We start from the raw sequence: 13,477 nt of genomic DNA on the forward strand, positions 1-13,477 counted from the left end.
TTAAATAAAAAACATTATAAGTAATCTAAATAGCCTCACATCTGTTCAGGACAAATTTTGCTACCAGGAGAGTTTGGGCAGCAAATATAGGAAAAGTCTGTTGGTTTTCAGGGTCTTTTGGGCTTCCAAATTAAGATAAGAGATCTTAGACTTGTACCATATAACCTTATAGGGTTGCTGGGCGATGGAAAAAAAATACTGTGTTAAGCGTTTTGGAACAGGATTTAGCACATAAGAAGTACTCCATAAACTATGATTGACTATTATTATGATTAGAATCAGAGCTCCTGGGACAGGTCAGCCTCTCTGCTGTTATTCCTTGCAAGTTGCTTCTCAAGTTTCCCCATTTCTAACAGGAGGGCTTCTTAGCGGAGACCAGAAAGAGAGTTGGGGGAATAACTTCTGTTTATTGAGCCCCTGTTCTGGGGAGGTTTGGGCTGGGTGTTCAGCGAGCTATAATGTGAATTGCTTGTGAGTGAAAAGACATAGGGTCTGCTTGTGGCCTTACTGCTGAAGAGGTGCACAACCCTAGGGAAATGGCTTCTTGCTGAGTCTCAATTTCTTTTTTTTTAAATTTTATTATTATTTTTTAAGTTTTTTATTTTGACAGTGAGAGAGTGTTCAGGTGCATGAGTGCATGAGTTGGGGAGGGGAAGAGAGAGGTAGAGAGAGAACCCCAAGCAGGCTCCACTGTCAGCACAGAGCTTGATACAGACTCAATCTCAGGAACTTGGAGACCTGAACTGAGATCAAGAGTTGGACACCTAACCAACTGAGCCACCCAGGCACCCCTGAGTCTCAATTTCTTGATCTCTCAGATGGGGCTAGCTGATCCCTCCCACCTAAATATGTGAGAGGAGAGGTATGACAAGTGTACTTTAGACTGAAGGATTATTTTTGTTTTTAATGTCATTTGGAAAGGGGAAGAACATATGCAAGTTGTGCCTGACCTTTTCTTATATACACAAAGGAAATGCTCCCAACCCCAATACAAAACCTCACCTTCATCCCTGTGCAGAGCACAGAGGAGTGGCTCCTTGTTTTTTGCCTAGTCTTCTGTGCAATGTGAATGGGGACTACAGGTCTCTACCTGCTCAGATCACCATACCTACCTTTGCATCCCCTATATTTTTTTAAGTTTGTTTATTTATTTATTTTGAGAGAGAGAGAGAGCACATGCGAGTGAGGGAAGGGCAGAGAGAGAGAGGGAGAGGGAGAATCCCAAGCAGGCTCCACGCCGTTAGTGCAGAGCTTGAACTCATGAACGGTGAGACCGTGGTCTGAGCCGAAATCAAGAATCGGATGTGTAACTGGCTGAGCCACCCAGCACCCCTGCATCCCCTATTTCTTATGCAGTTATGACCTGTACAGGATCTCTCTCTACTTCCTCCACTAGACTGTGGGTTCATGAGGGCAGTCCAGTGCCCTGCATGCACCTCAGTAAACATGGAATCAATGAAAACAGGAAAAGGAGTAAGGAGATTACCAGGTGAACAGAAGGGTAAGACACTTTCAACCTGGACACTCACTGTTGATAGTCCCAGGTATGGTCAGAATAGTCAAATTTGGATATATTTTGAGGGTTTAACCAATAGACTTGCTGAAGTATTGGAAATGAGGGAAAGAGAGAAATCAAGGCATTGTTCATTCATTCATTTTCAACTGATAATTATTGGCTATTGACTAGATACTAGGTACTATTTAAGATGCTTTAGGTGCAGAGCAAACAAGATGTTAAAGAGCTCATGTTCTGATTGATGGAGGCAAGCAATAAACAAGCAAGATATTACAAAGAATGTTAAGTGCTAAGAAGACAAAAGAGGACAATGTAACAGGTTATTAGGTAGGATATATTTGGCTGAAAACCCAATTCAGAATGGCGTGAACGTTAAGGGTTTTATGTCATGGGAAAACTCAGAGTAGGATTGTTCCACAGTTGGTTATTCGGTGGCTCGATGACATCATGGCTCCAGCTCAGCATCTCTGTGACTCTCAGGTTTTCTTCTCACGCTTGTAAGATGATTCTACAGGTCTAAGCAATACCTCCTCGCACTAAGGTGTAGGCAGGGAAAATCTGTTTTTTCTCACATCTGTCTTTTAAGGGCATAGAAATCTTTGCCTAGAAGAACCCTCCAGCTCTATCCTTATTAAACCATCCTTGCCAAGGGGAATGAGACATCATCTTTGATGTAGATCAGTCATGATTTATCCCTTGGGGTTGGACATGGGCCTGACCACCCTTGTAGCATGTAGGTATTGGATACATGAACAAAATGATGATTCTGTTAAAGAGAGAGGGAATGACCATAAGCAACAAACACTGTCATCCAAAGAGGCAGGGAATAATTAGAAAGGGTAATGTGACCTCCCTAGAGATGGTAATGCTTGTTTGAGTCTTGTCAAGAAGTAGTTGTTAGTCTTAGGAAATCTGGGGACTAGCACTGAATATAGGGTTTCTTTTTGGGGTGATGAAAATGTTCTGAAATTGATTGTGGTGATTTTTGCACGATTCTGTGAATATACTAGAATGTGTTAAATTATATACCTCAAGTGGGTGAATTATATGGCCTATGAATGATATCTCAAAGATGTTATTTTCTAAAAGAACAATAAATGCAATGCCTTGAGACTAGACAAACTTGGTATGAATCACAAAAATTGTTTGATTCACTGGGCCAGATTCAGTGGAGAATTCTCATAGCAAACTTCAGTTATAATTCATTCATTAACAAAGGGTATGAAACTCAATTTCAGAACTTTTATTTTATTATTATTATGTTTTTTGGTGTGAAAAGGTGATTTTATTAAAGCGTGGGGACAGGACCCATGGGCTGGAAGAGCTGCCTCAGAACTTTTAATAAAAGGTAGAGAAATACCCTGTATTTTCAGATGTGATATTCCCTGTTGGTGTTTTTTATTTTTTGTTTTTCCCCAAGAATGCAGTTTTCCAAGGCTTCAAACCATTCAGCATGGATGGCCTCCAACAGACCTGCAGCCACTAGTAGGTGGGATCTTGTCTCATCCAAAGGGCTTCCTCTGTGGCTTATAGAGGGAGATGTTACATTCTCCTTACATGTAACATCTGGTCTACTAATTCAGATGATCATTTTCCATTGGATACAAGCTTCAATGATAGATATTACCCAGCTTAGTTTCTGTCTTTCTCTTTTGTGGCTGAGATTATTTTTGCTGTTCAGGGATTAGTTTTTGTTTGTTTGTTTTTGTTTTTGTTTTTTTTGGTCCTAACACAATTATAAGAAAACATGTTTAAAAAATCACTTTAACATTATTGAAATATAGGGACACCTGGGTGGCTCAGTCGGTTGAGTGTCCGACTTTGGCTTGGGTCATGATCTCATGGTTCGTGAGTTCGAGCCCCGCATTGGACTCTGTGCTGACAGCTTAGAGTCTGGAGCCTGCTTCTGATTCTGCGTCTTCCTCTCTCTCTCTGCCCCTCCCCAACTCCTGCTCTGTTTCTCTCAACAATAAATAAACATTAAAAAAAAAGTTTTAAATCGGAATGCAAGCTGGTACAGCCACTCTGGAAAACAGTATGGAGGTTCCTCAAAAAGTTAAAAATAGAACTACCCTACAACCCAGCAATTGCACTACTAAGCATTTATCCAAGGGGTACAGGTGTGCTGTTTCGAAGGGACACATGCACCCCAATGTTTATAGCAGCACTATCGACAATAGCCAAAGTATGGAAAGAGCCCAAATGTCCACTGATGGATGAATGGATAAAGAAGATGTGGTATATATATGTACACAATGGAGTATTACTTGGCAACCAAAAAGAATGAAGTCTTGCCATTTGCAACTACGTGGATGGAACTGGAGGGTATTATGCTAAGTGAAATGAGTCCGTCAGAGAAAGACAAAAATCGTTTGACTTCACTCATATGAGGACTTTAAGATACAAAACAGATGAACATAAAAGGGAAGGGAAACAAAAATAATATAAAAACAGGGAGGGGGACAAAACAGAAGAGACTCATAAATATGGAGAACAAACTGAGGGTTACGGGAGGGGTTGTGGGAGGGGGGATGGGCTAAATGGGTAAGGGGCACTAAGGAATCTACTCCTGAAATCATTGTTGCACTATATGCTAACAAATTTGGATGTAAATTAAAAAAAATAAAACAGGTTAAAAAAAATTTTTTTTGAAAACACTGTGCTCACCATTGATAGGAGTACAGTGCCTTGTACAGATGAGGAAGCTGATACAAGTGTTATGTAACTGTTCTTTGTGTTTAATAAATGGCAGCATGAGAATCTGAAAAAAAATTTTTTTTAAATTATTGAAATATAGTTGACATACAATGTTGTATTAGTTTCAGGTGTAAAACGCACTGATTCAACAATTCTATACGAAAAGAAAGCATTTTTATCAGAGCCGGTGCTTTGCACCTTGCAGCTGGGCCTTTTCTAACACTCTGCAGAGGTGCAAATGAGCATTTACTAAGAACTGGCATTTGTCCAAAGCTGTGCAAGAGAGGGAGCTCAAGTCTATCTCCTAAACATAACTGAGGAACAAAAAGAAGGCCAGTGTTGCTGGAGTTCAGGGACAAAGAGATAGGCGGGACTGGATCATTTAGGGCCTTGACAGCTAACTGCAGTTGGGAGTCACTGGAAGTCTTGAAACAAGGACATGACAAGACCTGGAAGGTATTTTAAACAGATCTATTTAGAGCCATAAATTTGGGTAAAATACCTGCAACATGAGTAACTGAAGAAGACTAGTATCTAGAGTATAAAAAGTACTCCCACAAGATAAATATGATAAAAGCCAAAAAATGCAATTGGAAAATCAGCAAAATACCTGAGTCACCAGTTTCCCCAAAGAGGAAATCCAGATGGTCAATAAACATGTAAAAAATGTTCAGTCTCATTAATCAACCAGGAAAATATGCTAAAACCACACACACACACAAATACCCATATAAGCCACCAGATTGTTAAAAGTAGAAAAAAAGAATCTGATATTATCAAAGAGCTTTGACAGTAGTAATGCAAACATTATGTAGGGAGACCGTGGAGAGCACCAGGGACTCAGGATAGAGTGTTCATAATTAAAAGCCAGACAGAGGAAGGGGTGGGTCCTCAAAAGGAGATTGAGAAGGAGCAGCCAGTGAGAAAGGAGGGGAACAGAAGAGTGTGGCTTTAGGAAATCTTAGAGAGGAAAGTGTTTCAAAGAGATACTGCTCAGAGATCAATTATGATTTAGATGGAGAACAAATCATTAGATTTGGCAAGGTGAAGATGGGTGGCAGGTTTGATAAGGGATGTTTTGTGGAGGAAGCAGCTGATTGACTTTACCCAGCCACACTGGGGAGTTGAATGCTCAGGGGCCACCATTAGTTTGTTCACTTTCTTCCTTTTTACGGTTTGTTTCAAAAAATATCAAGAGACATATTGTTGACCACCAATTCTTTATAAAGCAGTGCACGTATGCCTTCTTACATGTAGCTAGCTGGTATCAGAACTAAATCCATCATACCCTTTCCAGTCCGAGTTACAAAATAGTGATAATCTAAAAAAAAAAAAAAAAAAAAAAAGAGTTCTCCTGAAGCACTGGATTTTAATAATGAACAGAACAAAAAGTCCTCTAGTACTTCTCCTTATACCACATATATGCCTAGAACTCATTTTCTAGACATTTGTGATTAGTGGCATCATACAACTCTAAATAGAATATTTGCTAGCATGAACACAGAACAGTAATTCCTCTTTCACATTAAATGCCATTGACATTATATGATGCCAAATGCACTGACATGGAATTTTGCCAGCAGCTTGTTTTGCTTTCTCTGAGCACATTTTCAAGAACTTTCTAGCTGGCTTTTACAAACCTTTGACAACAGTGAGAACCACCTGGTTTAGTAAATAAGGAATGCAGCTCTGAATGAAATATTGGTAATTTTGGTCTGTTTCTGACTTTAGCAAAAATAATTATTAAATTCTGTACTAAATTGTTTTGTTGTAGTAGTAAAAAATTTAATTGGTTAAGCGGAGGTCACAATGTTATGCTAGAAATTGAAATGAAGGCATCATTTACTTCATGCCAAAACCTGACAAAGTTTCTTAGAAGATAGATAGCACAGTGTCAAAAAAAATAACTGCATTGCTGATTTTCAGATATTCACCCTTACACTTCTATCCATATATTTTTTTACTTGTTTCTGTGAAATTACCACATTGGTGTCCTTCTAAAAATGGGCATCCTGTTCATTTTTTATATTTATGCCATTATGAACTTTAATATTTACATTGCTATTTTCATCATTAAATTTTTGCTTTAGTGCTTCCCGAGTTCTTGATAACATTTATTTAAACATTGGCGATATCAGACCACACAGTAGTAACCACACAAAACTTAAAGTGTGAAAATATTTTAAATCGAGATGAACTGCACCTGATAACTGAATATTAGTGGAGACAAATTGCCAAACACAGTTCTTATAGTTCATGTGGTATGCCAAAAATGGTATAATCACAAAGAATGTAGCAGGACTTATTATTATTTGAAGACAGTAGTATAAAGTTAGTATTTTTCCTTTTGGGGGGTAAATCACTCAAAAGTAAAGAACAGAATAAGAAAAACTATGAGGCAAATCCTTAAGTTACAAAATAAGTGGATGGGAGTGAGAGTATGGGAGGTTGTTAAGAGTGCAGATTTTAGAAAGATCTTATTAGATTTAGGGTTTCAGATTGGATTGGGGTCAGGGTTAGGGTTAAATAGCAAAGTATACTACTTAAAAGTTAAGGACATAGCTTAAATCTCTTGTATAGAGCCTAAATCTTTCATTTCAAAGGTAGGAATGCAATTCACAGGTTGGTTGCAGGAGCTTCCCTGGATCCACATGGCTTCAAGAATCAGAGAAAGTGCAGCAACATATGTATCACATAGACAAGTTGTACTTTCAGAAAACAGTCTTTGTCTGTGACACTTGGGGAGAAGAGAGACTGCACTGTGAATATCCATCCCTATATAGCCTATCTCCATTTGCTGGGGAAAAGTTAAGGTCAAGCAAAATACTGGGTCATAAGCAAAATTCTTGTTGGTTTGGAAAACAGAGTAACAGGAAGCCAGAGTAACAGGAAGCTGCCTGAATGGGCAGGAAGTCAGGAAGAACCGTGTAGGCCTGAGGAAGTGTTCCTATAGCAACACAATTGTTGTGCGTACCAACCCTTGGAATGGCAGCTATGTGGACAAGCTGAACCTGGGACACTCTTAAGCCAAAACCCAAGGAAGGCTGAAGTGGTCTTGGCTACTGACAGAAATAGAAACAAACATTATCTGGAGGAGAGCTCTCCAAGTTCAGTTCAGAGGACTCCCACAGATTATGACTAAGCACTGAACTCAGAAACAAGATTACCAAATACACAAGAAGGCAATAACCATGAGTAAGAGTCAGCAGAAACAAACTATCAATTTAGATTCCCCAAAGATTTCAAGTATTGGAATTATAGTTTTATATATATATATATATATATATATATATATATATATATATATATAATGTATAAATAAAACATATGTATAAATAAAACATATATATATAAATATGTATAAAGAAAATATATGTATTTATATATTTTTGAGGGGCACCTGGGTGGCTCAGTCCTTTAAGCATCTGACTTCAGCTCAGGTCATGATCTCACGGTCATGAGTTTGATCCCTGCATTGGTTCTCTGCTGTCAGCACAGAGCCTGTTTCAGATCCTCTGTCCCCCTCTCTCTGCCCTTCCCTTGTTCTTGTGTGCACGTGCTCTCTCAAAAATAAAACATTTTTAAAAAAGCAGTTGTGTGAACTGTTTAAATAAAGCATGTAATTTAAAAAGTGATCATTCAATTAAAAACATCCAGGAATGAACAGAAACATTTTGGGAACAATTCAAAAGAAACCAGAAATAAAAAATACAGTTGTTGGCAGCAAAAACAAATAAGCAAACAAATAATAAACTGTGAAGAGATTAACTAGATTACTCAAGTGGGAGTTTATGAACCAGAAGATCTGTCTGAAGATCTGATCCTGAATGTAGTAAAGAGAAACAAGGAAATGGAAAATGTGAATAAAAAAAAAAAAAAAAAGGTTAGAAGATATGGAAGATGGAATGATAAGATCTAACATTTAGAGTTCCACATAGAAAGAATGAGAAAGGAGGAGAAGCAATATATAGAGATAATGGCTGTGAATTTTTTTCTAGAACTGATGAAAAACCATAAATCCACAGATCTTAAAAGCAAAGGGAAAAAATTAAAAATATAATTCAAGAAAAAAATCACAGAAATAAAAAGATACTGGAGTCTGAAAATATAAAAGGGCAAATACTATTTTACAAAAATAGTCCCACATGGTCAATACCAACATATGTCCTCATAAAATTATTAGATTTCAAAAATTAGCATTCTTTGAAAGTGAAAGAAAATAAATCACTTATAATGAGGAAAACAGGCTGACTTCACATTTTCCACAATATTCATTCCTGGAAGACATTGTAGATAGAGCAATACAGACAAAATCCTCAAGGAAAGAGATGTGACCCAGGAATTATATATCCAGTCAAACTGTTGCTGAAGTATAAAGGTAAACAGTTCTGAAAACACAAGATCCTAGGGATAATGTTTCCGTTGACTCATTTGAAGATTCTGCCAGTGAACAATTTTTTATCAAACAATAGATAACTAGAAAGCATAAGGTAGGTAACATTAAGGAATGCTGATAAATAGGATTAAAACTAAAAAACAAATATGGGTATTATATTTACTAAACAAAGATAAACATTAAGAAAGATAATATAATTAACTAAAATTGGGAAGTTATGGAGAAGAAAGGGAGGTGGAATGATGAGGCAAACTACTAATTAATTGTTGCTTAGAATTGGGCATTTATAATCCTGTCTAAAGAAAGAAGATTAGACATTGACAAAAATATCAAGTCATAATTATCAGAAGAATTGCATGTCATAGGGGCACTTGTACCCCAATGTTTATAGCAGCACTCTCAACAATAGCCAAATTATGGAAAGAGCCTAAATGTCCATCAACTGATGAATGGATAAAAAAACTGTGGTTTATATACACAATGGAGTACTACGTGGCAATGAGAAAGAATGAAATATGGCCCTTTGTAGCAACATGGATGGAACTGGAGAGTGTGATGCTAAGTGAAATAACCCATACAGAGAAAGACAGATACCATATGGTTTCACTCTTATGCGGATCCTGAGAAACTTAACAGAAACCCATGGGGGAGGGGAAAGAAAAAAAAAAGAGGTTAGAGTGGAAGAGAGCCAAAGCATAAGAGACTCTTAAAAACTGAGAACAAACTGAGGGTTGATGGGGGGTGGGAGGGAGGGAAGGGTGGGTGATGGGTATTGAGGAGGGCACCTTTTGGGATGAGCACTGGGTGTTGTATGGAAACCAATTTGACAATAAACTTCATATATTGAAAAAAAAAAGAAGAATTTCATGTATAACCAAGCAAAATACCACACAGGAAATAATTTTTTAACCTTAAAAGCATGAATGATATCACAATATAACAACTAAACAGTCATGGCATTCTTATGACTAAATAATTGTAATAATTATAATTATAATATAATTGTAAATAATTGTAATAATTATAAATGAGTTAAACTCATCCAGTAAAAGGGAAGAGTCAGATTGGATACAAAATAAAAGTAATTCTCCACTGTAAAGAAAGAGAAACTTAAAACTGAAAGAAAAAAAGCATTAAATAAGACAAGTGTACTTCATATGCAAAAGGGTGCAATTGACAGAGATAAGAATTAGGGATACCTAGGGGCGCCTGGGTGGCTCAGTCAGCTGGGCGTCTGACTTCAGCTCAGGTCATGATCTCACGGTTCGTGAGTTCGAGCCTCATGTCAGGCTCTGTGTTGACAGCTCAGGGCCTGGAGCCTGTTTCAGATTCTGTGTCTCCCTCTCTCTCTCTGCTCCTCTCCTGCTCATGTTCCGTCTCTCTCTCAAAAATAAATAAAGATTAAAAAAAATTAAAAAAAAAAAGAGTTAGGGATATCTATGTACATATGACATAGCATCAGTATAAGCATAGTCCTTAAAGCAAAAGTTAAGTTCTACACAGAGAAGTAGACAGAAGCACATTAATGGCAGGGTACTTCAATTCATCCCCCAAGTCCATGACAGATTAAATATACAAAGAAACAAATAAGGATATCATGGACTTAAATAACATAATATAGTAGAGTTATTAATCAATTTTGTGATTCTGAAAACAGAGAATATATCTCATATTTTCCCAATTAAACAGGAAACTTTAATAAATTCCAAAAACAAACAAACAAAAGCCAACCAGTACAGACAACTTTCTCTAGAAGCAATAAAATAAAACTAGAAGGCAATAGCATAACAAGGAAACAAAAGCCCCACTTGGAAAATAAAATATCTTGGGTTAAACAGCTCTTGGGCCCAAGGGAAAAATGGAATTGCAGACTATTTGGATAAAACAGTAATAAAAACATTACGTATCAGAATTTATGTGTTACTGCTAAACAAGTGTTCAGAGGAAAATATTTTAAATATTTTTATAGTATATCACAATTTGGTTAGAATAGCTAGGGATTGTACTAGGGGATTTCAGAAACCTACTACATACATAAATATCCTATTTAATAAGCAAAAATCACTGGCAACAAAATTATAATCCAAAACTCAATGGAGTTCTAGAAATCAAAGTGTCTTTCAAACTCTTATGATGTCAAAACAAAAATATGGTCTGGTCAAAACAAAAATATTAACAAGGCAAGTATTTATTAAGGGGGACTATTGCAATAGAGAGATACTCAAAACCTAAGCGAGAAACATCTCTGAGAAGGCATGGGCAAGCAAAACTTTTATATGCACAGACCAGGGGACAGGTGACTGTGGAAAGAGGAAGGGGGACACTAAAATTGCAAGGAGGGTGGGTCTTGAACTTAATGAACTGTGTCAAATATTGCAAAAGCAGAAAGATCAAGGTAGGAAATTTTAGTTGGTGGTTAGGCACATGGGGTGGAATTTACATCTGAGACGGAGCAAGCAATTACAGTGCAGAAAGTTTGCATAAAGGTCAGGGTCTAACTGTCCTTTAGCAAACTAACGTTATGTCAAGCATTAAGTTTGACCAGTTTTGTCACTGGCTATCAGTGCCTGCTTAAATGATTTTGTTTTTTAAGTGGATATAAATTGCATATGTATCAGGTCATGTGGATGCAAACATATCCTAGACTATAGCTCTATAAATGTTCCAAAGTAGGTCTTATCCACAGGTCATTAAATTACAAAGCAGCTAGAATATTTCACCATATTAACTAATAAGAAAGAATGAAGCATCCAAATGAAATTAAAGATCAGCAAAATAAATCTAAGAAAGCAGAGAAGATTAAAAAGATAAAAGTAGCAACTACTTAATTATAAAATAAAAATGATAGAATTAAATAACCCAAGAGCTGGTTGCTTGAAAAGAAAAAAAAAAACTTTTAAGTATGTTAATTAAGAAAAAAAGCACAAATATACATGATGCAATAATTTGGAAATTCTAGGTAAAATGGGTTTGTTTTAAGAAACTATAATATACCCAGGGTGCCTGAGTGGCTCAATCAATTAAGCATCTGACTCTTGGTTTTGGCTCAGGTTATCATCTCATGGTTCATGAGACTGAGTCCCACATTGGGCTCTGCACTGACAGCATGGAGCCTACTTGGGGTCCTCTCTCTCTCTCTCTCTCTCTCTCTCTGCCCCTCCCCATGCTCTCACTCACTTGCTCTCAAAATAAATAAATAAACCTTAAAAAAAAGAAAGTAGCTGTAATATGCCAAACTGATCTGAAAATAAACTGAAAGTCTAAACAAATTAATTACTTAAAAGAAAGTATAAAGAGCTATCCCACACACAAAAAAACACTTTTTATAGGCTGTTACACTGCAACCTTAAAGGATAGATAATTCCAAAATTATTTAAGGTATTCCAGCACACAGAGAAAGAAGAAACCTTCCAAGTTCTTTATATGAAACAATAATTTAGATACTAAATCTGACAAAGACTATAAGGAAAGGAAATGCCCATTAATTTCACTTATTGATGAAATAATACTAAATAAAATATTAGGACATGGAATCATGCAATATCTTAAAAGAACAGTATGACAGAATGGGTTTATTTCAGGAATACAAAGGTGATTAAATATTAGGACATACATTTTATGAATAGATACAAAGAATATCAACTACAGACTTTGAAACAGGATTTGATAAAAACTTAAACTCTACTTTTGAATCAAAATGTTTATAAAAGAATAAGAATAGAATATACTACCTTAACATAAATCTATTTTAATGCCCAAGACAGCTTCTGTTTGATAGAAAAATATTAGAAGCACTCCCATTAACAAAAAGTTTAAAAAATAATGACTACTATTTCCACTAACGTTTTCCTAGCTAATGCAATTATCTTTATAATTTGGGGAAAACTTAGAAGTTAAAAAATATTGGAAATAAGTATGCTGCTCCCATTCAACATTGCACTAGAGGTTTCAGCCAAAGCAATTAGGCAAGAAAATAAAATAAAAGGCATCTAGATTAAAAAAGAAGTAAAACTATTTCTATCTGCAGATGACATAGTTTTATATATATAGAAAGTCCTAGAGAATCTACAAATCCATGGGGGCTAATAAATGAGTATAGCAATGTTTCAGAGATACAGCATCAATATACAAAGATAATTGTATTTTTATGCATTAGTAATAACAATCCAAAATTGAAGAAAATACTTCCATTTACAATAGTATTAAAAAGAACAAGAAAGTTAATATAAATTTAACAAAAGAAGTGAATGGCTCATAGTTAAAAAATAAAACATCATTGAACGAAATTAAAGAAGACTGGAAATTGAACAAACAGTCATGTTTATAGATTGGAATACCTAATGTTAAGATGACACTACTCCCCCACATTAACCTACAATACAATGCCTGTCAAAATTCCAATTGCCTTTTTGCAGAAATGGAGAAGCTGGTCCTCAAGTTCATATACAATTGCAAGGGGCCTTATAGAGCTAAAACATCTTGAAAAAGAAGCACAATATTCCAGTTATAAAAATAAGTAAGATAGGGGCGCCTGGGTGGCTCAGTTGGTTAAGTGTCTGACTTCAGCTGAAGTTATGATCTTGTGGCTCATGAGTTCGAGCTCCACATTGGGCTCTGTGTTGACAGCTCAGAGCCTGGAGCCTGCTTCAGATTCTGTGTCTCCCTCTCTCTCTCCCCCTTCCCCGCTCATACTCTGTCTGTCTGTCTGTCTCAAAAATAAACATTAAAAAAATAAATAAGATATAGGGATATAATGAACAGCGTAGGGAATATAGTCAATAACACTGTTACAATTTTATATGGTGACCAACTTATTATGGTGACTATTTTGTATATAAATATCAAATCATGTTATACACCTGAAACTA

The 13,477-nt window shown here is 36.3% G+C and overlaps 1 long non-coding RNA gene across 4 annotated transcripts in view; it reads left to right on the forward strand.

The window, feature by feature from the left end:
- The window catches only part of LOC132694552 (uncharacterized), a 93,743-nt gene that overhangs the window by 12,809 nt on the left and 67,457 nt on the right, over positions 1-13,477 (forward strand). For 2 of the 4 annotated variants that reach the window (XR_014137946.1, XR_009617360.3), the window contains exon 4: positions 2,937-3,005. The exons of 1 other annotated variant lie outside the window; for it this stretch is intronic. This is a non-coding gene — a long non-coding RNA (uncharacterized LOC132694552). Of the gene's footprint in view, positions 1-2,936; positions 5,498-13,477 lie in introns of those variants that run through there. One more of the 4 variants, XR_009617359.3, reaches the window with a different exon arrangement.

The sequence above is a fragment of the Panthera onca genome, chromosome B4 (genome assembly GCF_046562875.1).
Source record: "Panthera onca isolate mPanOnc1 chromosome B4, mPanOnc1 haplotype 2, whole genome shotgun sequence".
Taxonomy (NCBI): Eukaryota; Metazoa; Chordata; class Mammalia; order Carnivora; family Felidae; genus Panthera; species Panthera onca.